This window comes from Lathyrus oleraceus, chromosome 5 (genome assembly GCF_024323335.1).
Source record: "Lathyrus oleraceus cultivar Zhongwan6 chromosome 5, CAAS_Psat_ZW6_1.0, whole genome shotgun sequence".
Classification (NCBI taxonomy): Eukaryota; Viridiplantae; Streptophyta; class Magnoliopsida; order Fabales; family Fabaceae; genus Lathyrus; species Lathyrus oleraceus.
The window spans coordinates 163295403-163321031 of record NC_066583.1 but is presented as its reverse complement, the minus strand read 5'-3'; positions in this window follow the sequence as shown (position 1 = coordinate 163321031).

Sequence of the window (25629 nt, the reverse complement as noted above, 5' to 3'; positions counted from 1 at the left end):
GATAATTTATTTAAATATGTCGTTTGGGTAGAAGGGTGTTACATTTTCCCCATCCATAGTTGTAAGTATCAAAGCACCGCCTGAAAAGGCTCTCTTAACAACATATGGACCTTCATAGTTTGGAGTCCACTTGCCCCTGGAATCGGGCGCGAAAGACAAGACTTTCTTGAGCACAAGGTCACCTTCTCGGAACACATGGGGCTTGACCTTCTTATCAAAAGCTTTCTTCATCCTTTGCTGATATAATTGACCATGGCACATGGCAGTCAATCTCTTCCCTTCAATCAAATTCAGCTGGTCATAGCGACTCTGAACCCATTCAGCATCAGTCAACTTGGCCTCCATCAAGACTCTCATTGATGGGATCTCCACCTCTACTGGGAGTACGGCCTCCATGCCATAAACAAGAGAGAAGGGGGTTGCCCCTGTTGAAGTGCGGACAGATGTACGATATCCATGCAAAGCAAATGGCAGCATCTCATGCCAATCTTTGTACGTGACAACCATCTTCTGGATAATCTTCTTGATGTTCTTATTAGCAGCTTCAACAGCCCCATTCATCTTGGGTCTATAAGGAGAAGAATTATGGTGCGCGATCTTGAACTCACTACACAACTCTTTCATCATTTTGTTGTTCAAGTTAGATCCATTATCAGTAATGATCTTATCTGGCACACCATAACAGCATATGAGTTGATTCTTGATAAACTTCACGACCACCTGCCTGGTCACATTTGCATATGATGCTGCTTCAACCCACTTGGTGAAGTAATCAATTGCTACGAGAATAAACATGTGTCCATTGGACGATTTCGGCTCAATCATGCCAATCATGTCAATTCCCCACATAGAGAAAGGCCATGGTGATGAAATCACATTCAGAAGTGTCGGAGGAATATGAATCTTATCCGCATAAATTTGACACTTATGGCATTTCTTTACATATTTGCAGCAATCAGACTCCATTTTCAGCCAATAATAGCCTGCTCTCAACATCTTTCTAGCCATGACATGTCCATTGGAATGGGTACCAAATGAACCTTCATGGACCTCAGTCATCAACAGGTCTGCTTCGTGTCTATCCACGCATCTGAGCAGAACCATGTCAAAATTTCTCTTATAAAGCACTTCGCCATTGAGGTAGAAACGGCCTGACAATATTCTCAAAGTCTTCCTATCTTTCACAGATGCCCCAGGCGGGTAAACCTGGTTCTAAAGGAAACATTTGATGTCATAATACCATGGTTTATCATCTTTTACTTCTTCAACTGCAAACACATGAGTTGGTCTATCCAAGCGCATCACAGTGATATTGGGAACTTCATTCCACAGTTTGACCATAATCATCGAAGCAAGCGTAGCAAGAGCGTCTACCATCCGATTCTCATCTCGAGGAATATGATGAAAGTCAACCTCAGTGAAGAACGTTGAAATCCTCCTCGCATAATCCCTATATGGAATAAGACCAGGCTGATTCGTCTCCCATTCACCCTTAATCTAATTAACCACGAGGGCCGAATTACCATAAACATCAAGATGCTTGATCCTTAGATCAATACATTCTTCCAATCCCATAATACAGGCCTCATACTCAGCCATATTATTCGTGCATTTGAAAGTTAGCCTTGCTGTAAAAGGAATATGCGTGCCCTGAGGAGTAATAATCACTGCCCCAATACCATTTCCATATTGATTTACAGCGCCATCAAATACCATACTCCATCTGGAACCAGGTTCTGGCCCTTCGTCGAGTGTAGGCTCATCACAATCTTTCATCTTCAAATACATAATCTCCTCATCTGGGAAGTCATACTGAACTGACTGATGATCTTCAATAGGCTGATGTGCCAAGTGGCCAGCCAAGATACTACCTTTAATAGCCTTCTGAGCTCGATACTCAATATCATACTTAGACAACAACATCTGCCAATGGGCAATCCTCCCAGTTAAAGCAGGCTTCTCAAATATGTACTTGATTGGGTCCATTCTGGATATCAACCAAGTTGTATGATTTATCATATACTGGCGTAAACGCTTAGCGGCCCAAGCCAAAGCACAGCATGTCTTCTCAAGCATTGAGTATCGAGACTCACAATCAGTGAACTTCTTACTCAGGTAGTATATTGCATATTCTTTCTTCCCTGATTCATCTTGCTGACCAAGGACACAACCCATCTAGTCTTCAAGAACTGTCAGATACATGATCAAAGGTCTTCCTTCTACAGGCGGAGACAAGATTGGAGGTTCAAACAGATACTCTTTGATACTATCGAAAGCTTTCTGGCAATCCTCAGTCCAATCATGGGACTGATCTTTCCGGAGGAGCTTGAATATCGGCGCACATGTGGCAGTCATGTGGGATATGAATCTGGAAATATAATTCAAGCGGCCAAGAAAACCTCGGACTTGCTTCTCAGTTTTGGGCGCAGGCATCTCTTGTATTGCTTTGACCTTTGCAGGATCAACCTCAATACCTCTTTCGCTGACAATAAAGCCCAATAACTTACCAGAACTGACTCCAAATGTAAACTTGTTGGGATTCAGACGAAGCTTGAACTTCCTCAAACGCTGAAAAAGCTTCAACAAGTGCTCTACATGTTCATCTTCCGTTCTCGACTTAGCAATCATATCATCAACATATACCTCAATCTCCTTGTGCATCATATCATGGAACAAGGTGGTCATAGCTCGTTGATACGTGGCTCCGGCGTTCTTCAAACCGAAGGGCATCACTCGATAATATCCGGAAAATCCATCCATAAATGAGAAGACATTGAATTTAGCTATATTGTCTACCAACATATCAATATGTGGTAGAGGGAAATCATCTTTCGGAATAGCTTTATTCAAATCTCTATAATCCACACACATCCGGACTTTTCCGTCTTTCTTAGGCACGGGCACAATATTGGCTGTAGCGGTGTATTCGTCGCTATATGATCTATCGATTAAATCATAAGCTATGAGATACATTGAAATTTCGAGTCGCCACCGCACTTTTATTTATCCAAAGGACTGGCTAAAAAGCGAACAAAAGCCTAAGAAGTTTTACACGTAGAAAACTAATAAAAAGATCAGAGATTCTGGGTAAGGGGTAAATTACGCAATGGGAAGGTGTTAGGCACCCACTACGTCCTAGGTACTCCTAGGGAGCCCTTTTCACACTTGTTGTAAAAGATTGTTATTTGTTATGACATAAAGATTGTGCAAACATGATTGGGATGATGAGAAAAGAATATACATTTTATTGGTTATTGGGTTCGAACGGATGAACCCGTTGCCTACGTACCTTCCATCAAAGGTAAGGATCAGAACGCCGTAGTTCGGCTAAAAGATTTCCAAAAGTGGGTTAGGTTCAATTTTAAACACAAACCCTAGGTCTTACGTTATCCACGGGAGAAAACTCAATCTTATACAAACAACAACGTCCACCACGTGAGAACAGCTTCAACTTGCCAGGGAGGGGTTAACCCTATAATAGGCAAGGAAGGCTTACAATTCAATCACTAAAGACAAAAGGTGAGATTAACATCAACCACTAAGATAAATCAAACCTATAGCTCACGTATGAAAAGATTAATGGACAAAGCCAAAACAAGTGAATGAGTGGAGTTACTGATTATGATTATGAAAATGGAGTCAAAGTATGATTAAGATTGATTCAAATAAGTATTATGAAATGGAGTTTTAAAAAAAGTCAAGGACTTGAGTCCAGGTTTTTAGTTAGAAAACATGAAGATGTTTGCACAACACTTATGTCAAGTTTAAAAGATAAAGTGTGAAAAGTCTAGGACATAATGAATGATGAATGGAAGAAATGGATAGTAAAACTTCTTAGGAGGTTCACTTCTTGAGATCATATAGCAAATGATTCAAGTGTGTCCTTTGGAATAGCAATAAACAAACAAAGCAAAAGAAAAGCGGATATCGGATGCCAATCAATGGTCTTATACCAATCTCCTAAAACAAAATGGGATGTCAGAAGCCACTCAATGGACTTACACTAATCTCCACAGGCAAAGAAATAAAAGCGGATACCGGATACCAATAGATGGATTTACACCAGTCTCCTAAAATAGAAATGGATATCAGATGCCACTCAATGGACTTACACCAATCTCCTCAAAAGAAAATAAAGATGAACTATGGAAGTCAACTGCCAATCTATCTGGACTTAGGTTAACTCCACAGTATGCTCACAGGAAATCCAATGCCACATCACAGGGACTTACAATGGATCCTCACATACAAGAACAAAAGCAACAATATGATCACAGGAGTGCAAATGCCAACTTACAGGGACTTATAATTGCAACCTCACATACAAACAGATGAACAAACTATGATCACAGGAAAGCAGATGCCAACTTACAGGGACTTACAACTGCAACCTCACATACAAATCAAACAGATCACATTATGATCACAGGACAACAGATGCCAGCTTACAGGGACTTATAACTGTATCCTCACATACAAAACCAAACAGATCAAATTATGATCACAGGATAACAGATGCCAACTTACAGGGACTTATAACTGTATCCTCACATACAAATAGATAAACAGAAGATATGAGTGACCAATGAGGTCTTACACTCTATCCTTCCATATCACAGGAGCAAATGCCAAAGCAATGGACTTACAATTGTCCTCTATGGGCAAACAACAATGATAACATCACAAAACAGATGAGATGATCATGCGTTAATGGCAATTGATGATGATGATAAATGCATAGCATACAGGCAAGCAAGTGCACATGAAGCAATCAATCAATCAATGAATATCAAACAGCACACTCTATAGCCAAACAATGGGGGCTCATACAAGAAGGTTTGACTTTAAAAGTCCACTGTAATAGGTAAAGGTCGCTCTTAACCTGGCCATTGAGGGGCTCAGGTGAAGCAGATGAAAAGGAGATGAGGGGTGTGCCTCATTGCTTCAATCTCAAATCAGAGAGAGCATCAAAGAAAGTGTGGGAGTTCAGAAAGTAGGAACTCTCTCCACATTATTGACTCGATTAGATCTTGGGTATTTATCTCATTGCTTCAACCATGTAATGGGAGCAATGAGAGGACACACTGAATAGTGGGGGATAGATTGCTTATCCCTACCTTCCACCAATTGCCTTACTTGAAGGACTTTTCCTGCTTGGGACAAATATAAACAAACACAGGCATTGCCTCTTAAGGAGGACTTCAGACAGTTTGCCCGGTCAAATAACAGACCGGGTCTCCAGACTACATGAAGAAGAAGTAATTATACCTCAAAGCAAATGCTAAGAAGCAAAGCAAGCAAGCAAGTTCAAAGAACTTAAGCAACTAAAGCACCTGCAAAAGTCAAACTTATTAGCAAACAAGTCAACAGTCAAAACCAAAAGGAAATGAACCAATAGTCACACAGAGGGACCAATTGTGCAAGGCACAAAGACTCAAGTATGAGTCACCTACAAAACAAGGGTTAGCATGTGGTAAACAATCAAATTTAATCACATTAGAATGATCCTCAAGGCATTGGTGCTTAACCTGAAACAGATGAACTCAAACATAAGCTCAGAAGACCACTAGGACTAGCCTAGGGTCAAAGATGAAAGAGAAAGTCAAGGCAGCAAGAAATATTCAATCAAAGTCAAACTCAATCATGTAGGAATCAAACACAATTGGATTCAAACTTATATCATGCATCAAGGTCATTTCATATGCAAAACAATGCAAAGCATGGCAAGAGAAGCATACAAAAGTCAACAGCAAAGACTTCATTCAAAAGTCAACTCAAACAATCTCAAAAATTATGAAATAAATCACATGCAATCCTAACATCTAACATGGTATACATGTCAAATTTCATGGCATTTGGATGAGAGGAAGGCAGTCAAATAAAATCATGAAGTCAAACCAAATTCAATTAAGCATGGTAAAAGTCAACAAGCATGGGTCAACTTCAAAAAATCATATCAATTTGAAAACAGAAGAGAAATGAATGAGATTAACACCAATGCAAAGCTTGATATGTCTAGTTATCACATATGAAATTTCATGGACATACAATATGATTTGAGAATTTCACAAAAGATTTGGCAAGGCATAGCACAAAAAAGTCAACAAATGACCACATATGGAAGAAAATTCTCAATCAAATGGAAAACAGCAAGATTAATTCCAAGAAAATTCATACATCAATTAGACATACAAGGGATCATTCATGCAAGATTTGGAGTCATTTGGATGTAGGGAAGTGTGTGAACAAAAATTGTGAAAATGCATAATCATGGTATAGCACCAAATGCAACACACAACTTCAAAAAATCATAACTATCAATCCACAAATGATAAATGCACAAACTTTATATGGAAATGAAGATCAATGTGTCTAGTTTCACCACAAAAAATTTCAAAGGCATTGGATGCAATATGACAATTTCACAAAGAAAAAGGAAAAGGGTGTCATTTATGCACACATGTGAAGAAAACAATTATCATTAAAAATCCAGCCACTGAAAAATTAAATAAAATTCACCATAAAAAACTAGACACATTCATGAGTATGAGGAAAAAAATTCATAATTTTTTTGATGAAAATTGAATGAGAAATAAATTGTGGAAGTTGGAGGAAATAATTGGTGAAACATGAACAAAGGCAAGGCAAAGCAAGTCAACATAAGTTGACCGATGGCATTTTTGCAATTCTAACTATCACTTATCAAAACGGCTGTGTTTTGGAGGGCCAAACGAAATAACCTGATTGGTTGGCCCTCAATGTAACAGTACACACAACAACAACAGCCAATCGAAAATCAAGTTGCTGGGCAACATAAACCCTAGGGTTTCAACTATGGCCAGGCAACATGCAATTCCAACAGCAAAGGTTCATCATCATTCATCGTGACAAAATGGAATCAAACACAATGATGCAACACAAATGGCAATGCAATCAAAATGTTCATGCAACAAACAGCAACAGCAACTAATCGTGTTCAATACTCCTGTGCAACCTTAGGGTTTTGGAAAAGCAGCAACATGCATTCAGCAACAAATGTTCATCATGCAATTTGACACAACCAACATCAACAATCAAGTACAACCTATGAACACCACCATTATATAACATTAACCAACAACCAAAACCAAGATTGATCAAGCAAAATCGGGGCAGAGGATAAGCATGAACAAACAGGGCATGAGCTTCAATCATCATCATGCACTAAAAATCAAATCAACCAGAAATCTAAATTAAACACACCAATAGCATCCTTAAGCAACAGGCAACAAGTATGTGGTGCCATATTTCATTGAATCAAACCCAGCAGAGCAAATCGAAGAAAAACACATATGTTCACAAAAAATAGAAATCAAGATATCTCAAACACGACACCACCATTTTGAGTGAAATAACTTGCAGTGGATCCATCAATGAACACTCTACCAGAAATGTAACATGGATTGGAGAAAAAGGAAGGTCCATAAACTTACCTGATTTGAAGGAACTCGTGCAGCAGTGAGGTTTGAAGGCTTTGAGCATAAACAGGTGTACTCTTGGCCTTTGCAATGATGGAGAATGAGATATATTAGCTCAACAACCCTTGAGGACTTCCAAAATCCAACTTGCCATGAAAGGTCCTTGAAGGAAAAGAACCACGATCCTCACTTCCAGTTGGAGAATAATGGTGGAAGCCAACCTTAAATGATGCACAGATAGTAAAGCAATGAAGAAGAGCTCAGGTTCTTTCAAGGGTTTGCAGAAAGTTCACTTATGGCCAAAATGCAAAATATGAGAGTGAGAGGATTCTCGTGGAGGCTGCAGCTTGCTAGGTTTAGAAAAATGCTGAAAAATGATTTATATGCCTCTGCTTAACCTTACTAAACCAAGTGCTAAACTAGTTTATGCTTAATGACACAATTTGCATTTTTGCTCATTGGTATGCAAGTGGAGAAGGGAGGTGTGTATTTGCTCGAGTGGGCCTTGGTACAGACAGCAAATGGCCAAGCAAAATACTGTTTCATGATTTGCTTATGAGTAGTTAACTTGTTTTGTTTGAAATGCACTAATTGCACATTTGCCAATTGTGAGCACAAGTGAAAAGGAGGGTATGGATTGCCACGACTGGGCCTTCTAGCATGCAGCAAATGACCATTAAAAATGCTGTTTGATATTTCCACATGAATTGCTAACTTATTTTGTCCAAATGAAGCTTCTTGCCAAAAATTGCCAATCTTGTACAAATGAAATGGAGGTGCAATGCTTGCTCAAGTTGGGCTTTAAACAGGCTGCAAGGACCATTCCAAATGCTGCTCATGATTTGCTCAAAGAAATACCAAACATTGCCTTGCTTTGGGAAGCTATTTGCACCATTTGTCAATTATGCATTTTTGTCCAAAATTGTGGTATGGTGATGGAATATGCATGAATTAGGACTTGAGGCAAGTTTCAAATGTGATTTTAAACCTTTCTCAATTGGCCAAAGTGAGAAAAAGTGTATGGTTCAAAAAGTCAAAGTTTGGTCAAACTTTGAATTTAAATGCAAAAGGTCCAAAAATGCCATCTTGATTGGCAAGGTTTTAGGTCATGAAATTTATATTTTTGGAAAGAGGATGAAAAATGTGGTTTGTAGGAAAAAAACCCCACCAAATTTGGCCTTATGGTTTGTGAGTTATGGCTCTTTGAAGTTCAAAAATTGGTGAAAATGATTTGATCATATCTTGACAACCACACATGGGATTTGAGAGTTCTTGGACTTTTTGAAAATGGGAAGACAAGATCTTCAACTTTCATGTTGGGCAAAAATTCATTTGAAGCTTGTATCATGATGTAAGTTTAAGATCAAGAAGTTTCCATTTTTGGCAGTTGAAATTACAGGTCCACTTTCTATTTCTGGAAAATTTTCTGATTGACTTGATTTTCTTCCATGATGAGGTTGAACATGATAGGTGAGGCTTATAAAAGCATGAATGAACTCCTTCAAATCAATTCTATCCATTAAATCCTTGATTAAATCAACTGTTGACCAAGTTTGACTGTCTGTTGACTTTTCTAGGGTTTTGAGTGACTGGACTTCTTCTGATGAATTCCAAACCCTAATTCCTTGAGGACTTGTTTTCAAATGATGTCCCAAGTTGTATGAACTTTTGATTATTGATCATGGTGCCCAAATTCTGCAAGAATGGCCACCATCCATTGCTTTGACTGATCAATGACTGACTTTGACCTAATTGCTGATGATTACTTCAACTGCAAGCAACAAGGTTAAACAGACAATATTTTTGTACTTTTTTGAATGATAAACATATGAAAGCAAAGATATACAAATGCAAAGTATGCTTGGTGATCAAGAAACAACCCACAAGGCAATCTATCCACTAGAAGGGGACAAAGGCATGCAATGATCCTTGAGGTTATGATATGAATGATATGGGCCATGAGGGATCTTAGGGCCCAAAATTGGGGTCTTACATTGGCCACCCATTGAGGATATGTAGAAGTCACCAGAAACCCCGCATCAATTTGCTTCTGAACTTCCTCTTTGATCTTCACTGCCATATCAGGATGAGTTCTTCTGAGCTTCTGCTTCACAGGCACGCACTCAGGCTTCAAGGGTAAGAAATGTTGCACAATATCTGTATCTAGACCCGACATGTCTTCATACGACCAAGCAAAGATGTCGACATATTCTCGTAGCAATTCAATCAATCCCTTCTTAACAGATTCTTCCAGGAGTGCCCCAATCTTCACTTCACGAACACAATCCTCAGACCCCAAGTTGATTGTTTCCAGATTCTCAAGATGCGGCTGAATGACCTTCTCTTCATGCTCAAGTAGACGGGTGATCTCATCAGGAATCTCTTCAACATCATCTTCCTCTGCCTCAAATACAGGGAACTCAAAATTGGGAGATGGCGTTGGATCGTTATGTTCAATGAGTTTGATCAACCTGCATAATGACTTTGGATATGGAAAGCTTTTAGAAATCAAACAAGGCAAATCATTATGCAGATGAAAAGATTGATTTTATTCTATTTTTAGGGTTTTATGTGATCACCAATTTCATGCAAAAAGCAAAAAGGGAAAATAATTGGAAAAACAAACATTTAACATGAATTTATTGGATGAAAATATCATTGTATTTATGTTGCCAACAATATCATCACTTCTCCTTTTGGCATGGGAGAAGGGTTTTTAAACAAAGTGATCATTACGCTGACTTGTGGATAACTGTAGGAACATCCATAACGACCCAATTGTTGCAGATCCCTCCAGGGATGATGAAATTGTCAAAATCCTCTGTATCTTCTTCCAAAACAGCAACAACTTCTTCCTCCTGACTAGTGTGGATAAAACCTCCACTCTTGAATAACCCTTTCTCATTGAAGACCCCAGAAGAAAAGCCTATGCCAGCCCGAGACTTATTGTCTTCCAGCTCAATCATCTTTCCTAGACCAGCAGTTGTACCACACTCAATGGCCAATTTCGCATCTCTATAGGAAGCAAATGAAGGAGTTCTCTTCTCAATAGGCTCAGCTATAGATAAAGCTTGGAAAGGAGTTCCAACTTAATCTTCAGCATCTATGTATGAGAAGGAAGACAAGTGGTTAACCAGGAGAGCCTTTTCTCCCCCTACCACCACCAGTTTCTTATTCTTCACAAATTTCAGCTTCTGGTGTAGGGTGGATGTCACGGCACCAGCCTCGTGAATCCATGGTCTGCCTAGGAGACAACTGTACGTTGGGTGAATGTCCATAACCTGGAAGGTAATTTGGAAATCACTTGGTCCAATCTTGATAGGGAGATCAACTTCCCCAATCACAGTCTTTCGAGACCCATCGAAAGCTTTCACAACTACCCCACTCAGCCTCATGGGAGGCCCTTGATAAGACAGTTTTGAAAGAGTGGTTTTTGGCAATACATTCAGGGATGACCCAGTGTCCACCAGCACATTGGACATGGCGTCGTCTCTACAATTCATGGATATGTGTAAAGCCAAGTTGTGGTCTCTTCCCTCCTCAGGGAGATCAGAGTCACAAAAACTCAAATTGTTACAAGCAGTAATGTTTGCAACAATGCTATCGAACTGTTCTATAGTGACATCATGATCTACATATGCCACATCCAAAACTTTCTGCAGAGCCTCTCTATGTGGTTCTGAATTCAGAAGTAATGATAACACGGATATCTTGGATGGCGTTTGTAGAAGTTGGTCTACAATATTGTACTCACTCTTCTTGATGAGTCTCAGCATCTCATCACAGTCTTCTTTCACATTGCCGCTAGGGCCAACAGAAGTAGGAGTTTTTAGTACAGAGGAGGGCTTAACAATAGGTGCCGGATTCGGGGTGCTTACAACATTCCCAATCGGGCGTTCAACAAAATCAGCCTTAGCCTGGGGCTTCGGTGGTGCTGAAAACACACGACTGCTGCGGGTCAAACCACTTACGTCAGCAATATTCACAACAGAGGAGGATGGTAAAGTCACCTCTTTCCCATCTTCTACAGCAACAGCGTTGTAACGAAAGGGAATTGCTTTTTCAGATGATACGATACTGGACCAGCAGGCTTATTGATCAGGGAAGGAGAGACATTTTGCTTGCTACCATCATACTTGATGATAACAGGCTCGGGTATCCGAAACACTGGGGAAACTACGTTGACCTCTGGCTCATCTTCGTCAACATTCCTACTCTGAAGAATCTCAATGACTCCTTCGTCCAGCATTTCCTGAAGATCTTTGCGCACCTGGCGACAACCCAATCGGTTAACAGGGCAGATTCGGCATTTATCATGGTCGTGCTCATAGTGACTGTACTCACATAGCAAATGGTGCAACTCGACCAGCGATTGTCGAATATGACTGACATATTTGACTTTGTACTTGCCAGGGCAGCCCTGGACCATGTTAACAGATTTTCCATGCTCAGGCTATGGGTTCTTCTTCACATTAGGACCCACGTCCTCAAAACACAGGATGCCACACCTCACAGGGTCTTGAACCTTGGTCTTCAAAGGATAGCAATTCTCCACGTCGTGGCCGGGAGCACCAGAGTGGTATACACAATGCAATTTAGGCTTATACCACCACTGAGGGTTAGCAAGTATAGCTGGCGGGTCTCTCGGAGTAATCAACTTCCTCTCTATCAAAGAGGGATATAGTTCTGCATACGTCATCGGAATCGGATCAAAAGTGACATTTTTCCTCTCGTAACTCGTCCTGGTTTGATTACTGTTTCGAGGTTGATAGGCTTGTTGTTGCGGACGGTGCTGTTGTTGTTGATATTGTTGAGGTGATTGTTGATTGTTGCTATGTTGCTAATACTGTTGATTGTCTCTGAAAACAGGTGTTATATGAGCCATCTGGTGCTGGTTACTGGCGGGACGCACAGTCTTCCTCCTCACAGAGGGTCTTCTAGGTTTCACATGGGAGGTCACAACATGTGCCTCTCCATCTTTCTTCTTTGCAAACGCCCCATAGCGTTTGGCAGAAGAGCCTTCTTCTCGGGTTAGACGTCCTTCTCTAACCCCTTCTTCTAGACGCATCCCCATATTCACCATCTCGGTGAAGTCAGAAGGAGCGCTAGCAACCATCCGCTCATAATAGAATGAACTCAAGGTCTTCAGAAAAATCTTGGTCATTTCCTTCTCTTCTAGCGGAGGCACGATCTGTGCTGCCAACTCTCGCCACCTCTGGGCGTACTCTTTGAATGTTTCTTTGTCCTTCTGGGACATGGCCCTCAATTGATCCCTATCGGGAGCCATATCCACATTATACTTGTACTGCTTAACGAAGGCCTCGTCAAGGTCGTTGAAGGATCGGATGTTCGCACTGTCCAGCCCCATATACCAGCGCAGAGCGGCACCGGAAAGACTGTCCTGAAAGTAGTGGATGAGAAACTGGTCATTATTAGTCTGGGTTGACATCTTCCTGGCATACATGACCAGGTGGCTGAGAGGACAGGTGTTCCCCTTGTATTTTTCAAAGTCAGGGACCTTGAATTTCAATAAGATCTTCACATTGGGAACCAAGCATAATTCGGCAGCAGACTTGCCAAAGAGATCCTCTCCTCTAAGAGTCTTCAATTCCTTGCGAAGCTCAAGAAATTGGTCGTTCATAGCGTCCATCTTCTCATGGACATCTGGGCCCTCAGATGGCTCAGAATGATAGATGGTGTCGTGTACCCTAGGCATGGTATGCACGACAGGAGGAGGAACAGCAAGGACCGGGCTAGATGCCGGCATAGAAGCAAAAGTTGGAGCAGGGCCCTCGGGCATGAAATTGGGAGGCATCCCCCACGGGAACCCGGTTGGCATAGCTGAGGAGCAAAGTGTGCACTGGCTGCAGGCACAGTTGAGAAAACAATCTCAGAGATGACTATCCTCTGGGGAGGAGTTGAAGGTGTTGGAGAAGACTGGCTCTGGGCAGCCAGGAATGATTCCATCAAAGCACTCAGTCTGACGACTTCTTCTTTGAGTTCACGGTTCTCTTGCTCTAGATGATCCATCAGTCTGGAAGAGTTGGCTCTAGTGTAGTACCGATGAGTCAGCTTGTCTTGGAAATAAATGAAGAGCACAGAGTTAGACCACAAGACCAGAAGCCGGGAACCAAACCTGCTTATGCATATGATGCATGCAATGCTTGTGAATATGATTTGTTTTTATTTCAAAGGAACTCTAGGGTTTTATATGCAAGTTTTTGAAATATTAAGCATTTATCACATATGGAAATATCTCATAGCATAGCATCAGGGAAAAGAAGTACAGCATTGTCAATCATATACAAGAGAAAAGGAAAACAATCATCCTATGGATCCCTAGAAACAATCATCTAAAGCTCGGGACACAGGAAGATAGGATGCACGAAGCCTCTTCACCTCCCTCTCATAAGCTGCCTCCATATCTGCCTTTTCCTTGGCGAGTCGGTCGTACTTCCTCTTCCAAAACTTGGAACACTGAGGAAGTAGAGAAGTCTATGCATCATTAGGATCATCAATAACTTGATGCTCGAGGAACTCTATCAAAGCATCCTTCTCTTTAATCTCCTGAAGCAACTCTTCCCTTTCACGGATCCAGGTACGTGATAGGTCTTCGTCTCTCAACTCCTCTACTCCTTGGTTAGGGGGGGTTGAAGGCCTAGCCACAACCAAAGGTGTAGGTCTCGGATATTCGTAAGGCATGAGATACTCAGATGCTCTCTTCCTTACCCAAGCAGTGTAAGGCTCCAAAGCAACACAATTCTTAGGACCCAACTCCTTCCTTCCTTTCTTGTGAACCTTGCACCAAGCGCGAACCATTCTGCCCTTCAAGCCTTGGGGATCTTTACCCTCCTGAAAGAACACACCCTCTAACAGAATGTTATTAGGTTTATCCTTTAGGGGGAACCCAAGCTGACGACGTGCTAAAACAGGGTTGTAGTTAATCCCACCACATGTACCAAGAAGAGGCACATTGGAGAATTCACCACAAGAGTCGATAATCTGCACACCATCATACACACGGTTATACCAAGAGATATCATCATTAGTGAGAGACATGAGTCTCGTGGACCACCGTAGACATCCCTTGTTCTCCTTGAAAGCGACCGTCTGAGGTAAGTGAGAAATAAACCACTTATACAATAGAGGCAAACAGCACACAATAGCGCCACCACCCTTTGCCTTCCTCATATGCAAAGAGAAATAGGTATCACCCAACAGAGTCGGAACGGGATTAAGAGCGGAGAAGATCCTAATAGTGTTCACATCCACAAACTTGTCGATGTTGGGGAACAATACCAATCCATAAATGAGAAGTACAAATATGGCTTCAAAGGCATCCTCACTCATGGCCTTCCCATAAACAGTAGCTTGAGCAATGAGGAACTCAGAAGGGAGACCTTGAATTCCACCTTTGGTAGTCATATGAGCACCAATCAGAGATTCATCTATGTGCAACATGTCAGCTATCTCTTGAGAAGTAGGAATACTCTCCAAGCCACTTAACGGCAACTGATCTAGAATAGGTATGCCCACGAGATAAGCATACTCCTCAAGGGTAGGCAAAAGCTGGAAATCCGGAAACGTGAAGCAACGATACAAGGGATCATAAAACTGCACCAATACGCTCATCGGACCTTCATCCACCTGAGTAGTCAGAAGAGGAAGCAGCTTCCCAAAGCGAGTCTTGAAACCCAAGGGATCTAATACATAGGATGTCAGATTCCTTAACTCTTTCAAATCTGGTTGCCTGAAGCTGTACTTCTTTGTATTCCTTCTTTGTCTTTCCATGTCTGAAATTTTTTGCATATAAACCCCTTAAGTTCCTTGAAAATGTCTTTTATTATTGATGATATGGATGCAAATGAGTGCATGGATGCATGAATGCAACAATCACACTCAAGGATCAAGCAAAGCACACCAAAGGTCATGGGATGGATCATATTATCCTTAATATCAATCATCCATTTTGGTGAATTATGGTTTACACCTTATCAACACCCAAGTTCCATTGATATTAAGGATGTATGAACGGATCAACCATGAATCAAGGGTTTGTTGCAAGTCACGAGCATGGAGTCTCGGTTAAGAACCACCCAAAGGGAGTGTACTAGGGTTTAAACCTGCCAAACATGTTCTACAAGAGATTCCCATAGTCATCATCCCATCTTTCGAATATTATCGGAGAAATGACTACTCGTATTCCAAAAATATTCTCAAGAGAGACTCTTATGAGTGTAGTATCGCGTAACAATCGTATCAAATCTTACATTTGAACGACTTTCGCACTACATCCTAAAAATAGGCCAAGATGGGTTTGGTAAACTAAGGTCCTTGGCTTCTAAGGTCTATATTGGAAGGAGTAATGTCTAACCACAACTTACTTGTGTGACATTATTGATCCCAAGTCAACAAGATTATGCCATTCTCCTATCCTAAGTGCACTCGAGTCCGGGTATAGAACTCATCTCACAAAGATCACCAAGCATACAAGGAATTAATATCAAGCAAATCAATCATTACATAAAATACAGTAATCCCAAATTGCACAAAAATATGTCACAAAACAATACAATACAACAAGCATGAAAAGTTGGCAAAACCCACTAGGGTTTTTTCCCCAGCAGATTTGCCACTTTTCTGTAGCGGGGTATTCGTTACCATTGGAGATATTGACTAAATCCAAGGTAAATCATACAAAGTCGAGTCGCCACCGCACTTCTATTTATCCAAAGGAATGGTTAGAAAGCGAACAAAAACCTAAAAGTTTTAACAAAAACTAGTAAAAGAAACAGAGATCTGGGTAAGGGGGTTGGTTATGCAATGGGAAGGTGTTAGGCACCCAAAACATCCTAGGTACTCCTAGGGAGCCCTTTTCACACTTGTTGTAAAGGTTGTTGTTTTGTGAAAATTTTATTTGTGCAAACATGATTGAAGAGATGAGAAGAGAATATACAAGTTATTAACATTTTGTGTTTGGATGGATAAACCCATTGCCTACGTACCCTCTTATAAAAAGATTAGGATCAAAACCTCGTAGTTCGGGGTAAAAATCTCAAAACAAATGAGTGGATTGATTGGTCCAAAAGCCTTAAGGTCTTTTGTTATCAAAGGGAGAAAACTCAACCTAAAACCACAAATCCACCATGTGAGGATAGCTTCAACATACTAGTGAGGGGTTAACCCTATAATAAGCATGGAAGACTCATTGTCCATCACTAAGGATATAAGTGAGTATTACATCTACCACAAGGATAACTCAAACCTAATAGCTAAAAGTTATGGAAAATTTTGATTAAGAAAGTGGTCACTGGAACCACAAAAAGGAAAATTTGAATGGGTTATATTTACCAATTAGAAGTATATACAAAATGGTCAAAGTTGACTTAAAGATTCAATTCAAAATGAGTGTTATGAAAAGAAAGTTTGAAAATCAAAAGCATAAGGCTTAGGTTTCTAATGTTGAAAACAAAGGTTAAATGTTTGCATAAAAAAGGGTTTTGGCTTGGGTTAGGGTGGAGAGATAAAGGGGAAGGGCTAAGTCCTATGGAAAAAACAAAAAGATGAGGGATATGGAATGAAACCACACTAGGAGTTCCTCTCTTGAGATCATATTGATGATCCAAGTAGCTCCCATCCTTTGGAATAAGCAAGCACAAAGTATAAGCAATCAAACAAGTCTCATAAGAGATCCTCAATGTATCTTGTATCCTCCACTTGGATGAACATGGTAATGATCCTTCAATTAAGCTCAAATGGAAACTCCTAGTTCAAGAGCACACACATCAAAAGTTCCACAAGTAAACAAACATCACACACTATATCCATACAAGAGGCTCAAATAATGGGTGGGCTTTAGTCAAGAGGGGTCATGTCAACCTCGACAAACAAGCCAAACTGTAATGGGTAATCTGTAGCTCTTAACCACTAACATTGAACGTTAGGGTGAAGCTGATCAAAATGGTAATGAGGATGAGACCTCATGCTCTTAACCCTGGCCGGGGTGAGCTCATGACAAAGAAAGCATGGGGATCCATAAAGTGGGATCCTTTTCCACTTGACAGACTCTGGACAAAGATCTGGGGCACATGTTCAGAAGCATCAGCACGTAGTGCGAGCATAAAGAACGACATACTGAATAACAGGGGATTGGCTACTAATCCCTTTTATCCGTCAATTGCCTCTACTCTTGGAGGTCTTATCAGATAACACATGCCTCATCTTGGAGGTCTTTGAGCACAATTTTAAACAAACACAAACAGAGCCTCTGAAGGAGGACTTGCCAGAAAAATGCCTGCCAAAAAGGTGACAGGACTTCAGACTACATGAAGTAAGAAGCTAACTACCTGAGTGGTGTATCAACCACAATCCAATGCTCAAACAAGAGCTAAAGCAAGCGAGCAACTAAGGTACCTGTACAAAGACTAAACAATTAGTACTTCAGTCATACAACCAGAAAATAAACAGTGAAACCCTCTAACAATTACACAATTCAGTGCATAAGTGCCCTAGCACTCAAATGAGCTCATGAGTTCACCACATCAATTAAAACCCTGCAAAACAATAATAGGTCAGTACTCGAATGCATTTGTATCTCACAAGATCAATGATGAGTATCCAAACCTGAAACACAAGACAAAGTTAGTTTATGTGCATTTAAACAACACAACAAAACACCAACAAACAAAGGCATAAGAGATGAATTCAAAACCTAACCAAATGACCAAAGCAGAACCCAATCTTCTACACATTACACATTCAAACACTCCTCAAAATGTCCTCAAAAGGACCAACATCAAATCCATAATCAAATACCTCAAATGGCCTATGCCATGCAATGACCAAAAATATGCACAAAATGAACATCCAACTTAGAAAATTCACATCAAATCAGAAATGCATGCAATGACTTTGAGATTTTTTGTACAAGTTTCTTATGTCATGAATATTCAACATGCAAAAGATTAAATCCAGAATGATGCAAATTCTATGTGAACAAAAATGCACCAATTCAATGTAAAAAATGTGACACAAATTGTCACATTTATCTCCATGTGTCAAAAATGATGATAACATATGAGAAAAATTCCAAACCAGTGACCAACAATTCACATCATGTATGAATGTCAAGCATGCAAAAAATTGGATCAAAAGGCTCAAAAATGAAGATTTCACAAGGCATTGAATGCAATAGATCAAATTAGCACAATGTTCATTCAAAAATTCACAAATAAAAATCCAGACATCAACAATTCACGAAATTAACATCATAAAGATGTAGACATCCATACAAAACCATGAAAAAAAATTGGGACTCATTTGGATCATTTTTGCATTTTTTTATGAATTAATCAAAATGACTAATATAATTGAAATATAACATGGAAATTGAGGTAAAAGAATAAATTCAAATCAAGCTCAGAAATAACCACAGCCATCAGATATGGCGCGCATCAAGATCAAAGGTCCAGGTTTAAACATCAAAACGCGTTGTTTCACTTAAACTAGTCAGCATGCCACTCAGCGCTTCAACGCACGCGTGGCTTGGTCAATGCAATCGTAGCCAATCGCTCATCCACGCAATGCAACACATGGCAACCAGTCATCAAAACCCTAACAACTTACAGACGCCGGAGCTACAGCTCCGGTCGTCTTCTCCAACAACTCATGCGGCGGCGGCGCCATGAAAAATTCCAGAAATCCACAAGGCTTACATCATTCGAACCGGTTTTCAACGAGGATTCTAAATATGCAATTGGGTCATCCTAACTCTCCATGGATTTTGCAAATCGAAGACAAACATTTTCTAGATCCAAACTTATATTCAACATAGCATGCTCAATTCTCAGTCAAATTCGATTCTAAACACATATCCATGCTCTACTCAACAAGATCTACACATCTATGATCAAAAAACAGCAAAAGGAGAGATCGAAAATTGCATCACCTGGAAATGCAGCTCTCTGAAATCGTGTTCTTAAGCGCTCATATGCTCCAGATCTTCTCCTTTGATCTTCCTATGAAGCTTTAAGCAAAAAGCAGTGGTTGAAACCTCTTGATTCTACTTCAATTTCCAAATTCCATCAACGTGACATTGCTCTTGCACTGCTCGATTTCTGACTGAATTGCACCAAATGATGGATGAATCTTGCTCAGTGAAGCATGAGGGTCAAGATTATGCAAAGATATTTGAGCTTTGTATGAGAAAAATGAAGATTCGAAGAAAAAGAATTTTGAGAGAGTTCTTGAATTTTGATCTGAAAAATTCTGTTATCGCAGTTATGATTAGGGTTTCACTATTTATATGCCTTGCTAATGACCATGCTAATCATCTTTTCCATTTCTTAATCATGATTAGTGAGTATTGAAGCAAATTGCAAAAATGCACATTAAGCTAAAATGGCCATAATGCACGTTTTCTTTCCCATGTTAAGGCTTTAATCCACTCAAAATCATCCAATGGTCATAATTTGAAGATCAATTTGCTTGCATCTTAAGCCAAAAATGAATGTTGAATATTTTCTTCAATTTGCACATGTGTGAAATAATGTGAATTTTGACCATGATCCCTTTGCACAATTGAGCCAAATGAGGCCATTTTGAGATGCCTTGCACATGAGAACCATTTTGCAAAAAGAATGAACCAATTTGAAGCATTGTATCAAAAGTTATGCCATTTTGAATTTCCATGCACACCTTGTGATCAAATGACCATAACTCCTGAACCAATCATCATATGGACATGAATTAGGACTTTTTGGAAAGGGGAGACAAAGATATACAACTTTTATGTTCACCAAAAATCCATTTGAAACTTCTTTAACATTGACAAGTCAAGTTGAAGGTGGACCAAAAACTTGCCAAATTTGGAAACTTTGAATTATAGGTCATTTTCCATTTTTAGTAACTTTTGCCATGACCTTTGAATCTTCAAGATGGATGTTCAGAATGATGAATAGACCCCATTTGAACATGATTGAGGTGTCTCAACTCATTTCCCCACCTCATAGCCCTCAGTTGACTGCATAGTTGAGTTTTGGTCCTCAGATGACCTTGAAATGTCTTGATTAACTTGGGCCTCTACCACTTGGTGAAATTGCTTCAAAATGAAACCCTAGCTCATGTAAGCTCCTTATATTAATCATGTGATCTTCATCTCAAGAAAATACCTCATCTCTTGCACAAAGGATCTTCTTGAAGCTCTTGACCTGGTGATTGCTTAAGCTACAAACAAAAGATGTTAGTGACATATTTTTGTGCTTTTGGTTAGTAGATAAAACAAGAAAAGCAATGATATACAATTCAAGCATGCTTGGTGATCTCAAACCACTCGCAAGAGATCCCTACCCAAAGGGAAAGGGAGCCAAGATGCTCAATGATCCTTGAGGCTATTCAATGCAATGTTATGATGCCATGAGGGATCTTAGGGACAAAATTGGGGTCTTACAATGGGTCTGATTCCCTAGACAAGATTCTTCAAACTGGACAAATAACAGGAGACAAATCTGGCATTGGGTATAATAACTCAAAACCTGAGAGCAGTTACACTGGTGTCAAACCTCAAGCCAAACTTAAGTGTATCCAAAAACCTATGATGTCACATCATATGTCTCAACACCAGGGGAGAAAACAGTTGAAAGGGAAACACCAAAGATGGAGATGCCATTATTGTAGGAAACTTGCTCATCTGAAGTCTTTCTGCTATAAACTGTATTGCTATCCTAGGCCTGCTCATCATCATCAGGATCACTATCAATTCAGACCCAAACAGCACATGCCTATCATCGAGAAGCAATGGGTCCCTAAGACTAATGTCACAAGTCTGATAGCTCACATTCCCCTCAGAATCTCAGCCAAAGAAGAGTGGTACTTTGATAGTGGATGTTCCAGACACATGACTGGAAACTAAGATCTGCTAACTGATCTGCATCACCATACCAAAAGTCATGTAACCTTTGGAGATGGAGCAAAAGGTGAAATCAAGGGAACAGGTAAGCTTGATTACCTTGGAGTACCTAAACTTGACAAGGTTCTACTAGTTAAGGGCTTAACTGAAAACCTAATAAGCATCAACCAACTATGTGATCAAGGTCTGAATGTTAACTTCACCAAAACTGAATGTCTAATCTCTGACATGAATAATGAAGTAATTATGAGAGGAATCAGGACCAAAGACAATTGCTACATATGGAGCTCTCAATTGGATTATCCCTTAAAGTATTGGTTGAGTACAGATGCTCTCAAGAGTGATGAAAAACAAGGCTGGGGGAAATGTCACACAAAGATGTCACACCAGAAGATCAGAGGAGAAAAGGTTATGATGGCTCAAAAAACTGAGAGGTTAGATCAAGCAGGTGGACATATGACCAATCATAGGCAGAATGGAATTGTTGGGACTAAGCAACAAGGGACTCTATGTTTATCTTGACGCAAAAAGGCCAAGGACAATATGAAGAAGATTTGGATGACACCAGTGAAAGGTAGAGAAGATGATAGCAGTTGGGCTCAACTGGGTTGGATGAAACTATTACTGATTATATACAATGTCACACACGATGTCATGACATTGTATTATGACACCCTGAATGCTGAAACTAGGTCCAAAAATCAGAATCAACACAGATGGATAAAGTATTGTTCTTGCTATTATCACCCCATTAGAAAATTTGTGGAAGACAAATTCAGAAGTCTAAAGCATGGACTGGAACTAGCAGACAAGGGAGCAAGGAATTTGGGTAAAATTAAAATTGAATATGAGGGAGGGAAATTAGGGATTTGTACTCTTGAGAAATTATGGCAGTTAAAGTGGAAAAATAAAGAAAATAAAAATAGTGTATGCCCTTTTAAAAGAAAGAGCCACATTAATTCTAAATCATTCCCTAGCATTGAAAACGGTATCTATTCCCTTAGCACACGCTACCTAAACACAACAATCTCCCTCTCCATTCATCTTCTCAGAGAAGCTCAGCTAGGGCAAAGAAACTTTTCTCAAAAGTCCTACAACATGTCTCAACATTCATCATCATCTAGTTCAGAATCTTCTCACCATGGAAAAACTCCCTCAATGGAGTTTGTAGATGAAGACGCGATGGACGTCACTCCTCTTTGCATGATACCAGGCGACACCCCAGGTCCCTCCTCCAAAGCTGGAGATAAGCAAGGTAATACCTCTGGTAACTCCTCTCTTCCAAAAGACATGCATTATGCTGATCGTGCCATAAGGAACCTAGTCACTAGGATTCTAAGAGAAGGGCATGAAGTCAAAGGGGTTTCTACCCCTCTGTCTAGAAGGGACCCCTCTCCTGAGGAGGAACCTCATGTTGATAAAGATGATGACTCATCTAAATTATAAAAAGAAGGTGTTGCTGAAGGGTTATGCTCTCTAGGTAAAACTCTACCTAGCAAGAAACCAGCAAATATGTCTTAGGAGAATGTTATTAACCTAGAGGAAGAAAGCTCTGAAAAGGAGGATGATCCTTTGGTTAATCTTGTAAAACCTAGTGTTGCTGAGAAACTGAGAACTAGGCAAGGGAAAAGTGTGGCAAGAATGAGAACAGGAAGAGTGAAAAAGACTGCTGGTATAGGACCCTCAAAAGCTTGGAGCAAAGTTGAGGTTAGGAAAAGGAAAGAAAGAGATAGCTCTGAGGAAGATGTCAAAGACGATGTCCCAGACATCTCCCCTGCAAAAAGGCAGGTTGTTCAGAAGTCTCCTGGCAAGGCTGATGTTGTGCACTTAGACAATATCCCCTTTCATTTGGAAGATGGGGCAGTAAAATGGAAATATGTCATTCAGAGGAGAGTAGCTATTGAAAGAGAGCTTGGACAAGAAGCTGTAGAGGTAAAGGAGGTAATTGAGTTGATCAAAAATGCTGGACTCATGAAGACTGTGGTAACTCTACCCCAATGCTATGAGGGGTTGGTAAAAGAGTTTATTGTTAATATCCCTGAGGATATTCATGAAAAGAGCAGCAGGGAGTTCTGCACGGTGTTTGTAAGGGGAAAATGTGTGAAATTCTCACCAAGTGTCATCAACAAGTTCCTAGGAAGAGGAACAGATGGAGGAGTAGACCTAGAGACTACAGACAATGAGGTTTGTAGGGTTATCATAGCTGGCCAAGTTAAGGAATGGCCTAGTAGGAATCACTTTTCAGCTGGAAAGCTCAGTGTTAAATATGCCATCTTGCACAAGATTGGCCCAGCTAATTGGATTCCTACTAATCATGTCTCTACTATCTCCATTAACCTTGGAAGAATCATTCATGCAATTGGAACAAGGGTTAACTATGATTTTGGCAAGTTCATATTTGATCAAACCATTAGACATGCTTCTACAAATGCTGTGAAGTTACCCATTGCCTTCCCCTCCCTTATTTGTGGCATTATCCTGAGCCAACAACCAGGCATTCTGAGTACAAGTGACATTCCAAGTAGGAGAAAATCCCCTCTATCCATTCATTATAAGCTGTTTGAGGGAAGTCATGTCAATGATGTCATGACATCTGCCAAAAGGGAGTCTACATCTCAAGGGAGCTTGGTTGATCAACTAAAAGAAACCTGCAAGGAATTGGAAAATGGTATAAGGGTGGCCAAGGCTAGAAAAGAAGCTTTAGAAGTTCTTATCTGTAGCCTGGAGAAGGAAGAAGTAGAGAAGGCTGGGAAGGACTCGAATACAAGATCAAAATCCCAATCCAATGGAAGTTCCGGAAGCTCAGAAGACTCTGAAGGTGCAGGTGAAGATACAAGTGAAGGTGAAGATGATACTTCTTCTTCTGATTAATGGTTCCTGCCTGAATTGAATACTGGGAGGTGTGCTGGAAAGTTTGGTGGAAGCTGGTCTGCTGTTTGAAAGACTGATGTCTTTACTATTTTTTTTGTGGCAGTCCTTATTGATGCCTGTTATGTAATATTTAGGGCTCTTAATGAGTTCCTTGGATTTGTTCATTATCTCAGCTATCAGCTGTGTATAATGATGGTGTGTACTTCCTGAATATTTTGTTTTAACATGCTTAATGTTATAACATCTGATCTAACATTCTCTGCTAGGCTAATAGACATTTATTTTGTCTGATTGGTCACCTTTGGTCAATTTTGACTAAAAAGGGGGAGAAGTGCTGATATGGAAGCTGATGTGGAAGTTGTATGTGGCTGGACAGAAGGACAGCTATTATTAAAAGAAGTGCACAGGTGCTAAAACAGAATGTTGTTTTGTTTTTTTTACAGATGTCAAAGAGAATGTCTGATATGGTGCACAGGTGATGTTGAAGCAGATGTCAGTATGACATTCTGGCTGGTACAGGTGCTGGAGATACAATAGCTATTATGTTTGTTGTATGCACAGATTTAGGGGGAGAAGGAGTACCCTTGTGCATTTGTGTGTCTTACTAGTTGCATCCATAACTAATAATTCTGTTTGTTGCACAGATTTAGGGGGAGGAGAAGTACCCTTGTGCATGTGTGTATTACTAGTAGCCATAACTAGTAATTGTTTTGCTTCTGCTGCTGATTAAACTATTGTTATGTTGTTTAACTGCTGATAGTTTACCTTGTGAACAAAAAGGATAAATATTTGTTTTAGCCAAAATTTTCCAAAGGGGGAGTTTGTTGATTCTAAGTGTTGGCAGCAATTTTGGTAAAACAAAGAGTGTTCACAAGATGTCATGTGTGATGTCTTAACATGAGATATCCTATGTACCTGCTGGAGTTCAAGAACATGTGCATGCAGGATTGTTTCAGAATGCCACATACAATGACAAGGCTTCTGATATTGGATGTACCTGCTGGAGCTTAAATGAAAGACATGTTCATGCAGGATTGTTTCAGATGACATACACAATGTCATGGCATCTGATATGGCTGTACCTGCTGGAATTTATAAAAGGAATTATTGGATTATGCAGGATTTTGCCAGGATGTCAGACCCGATGTCATGACATCCTGTACACAGAACATTTAGTGTGAATGTCTGGTGTTTTGTGATTGCACAATTAATGGCAATCTTTGGATGATTGAAGATATGGCTAGCTGGCGCATTCAATCATGGATTACAACCAGATTTACTTATTTTCCAAGGAGATATAAACAACTGTTATAAAAAGACTTGATTGGAAAATAGATTTAGGGTTTTCAAGATGTCCAAGCCCAGTTGGATGCTTCTATAAAAAGGGACTTAGAA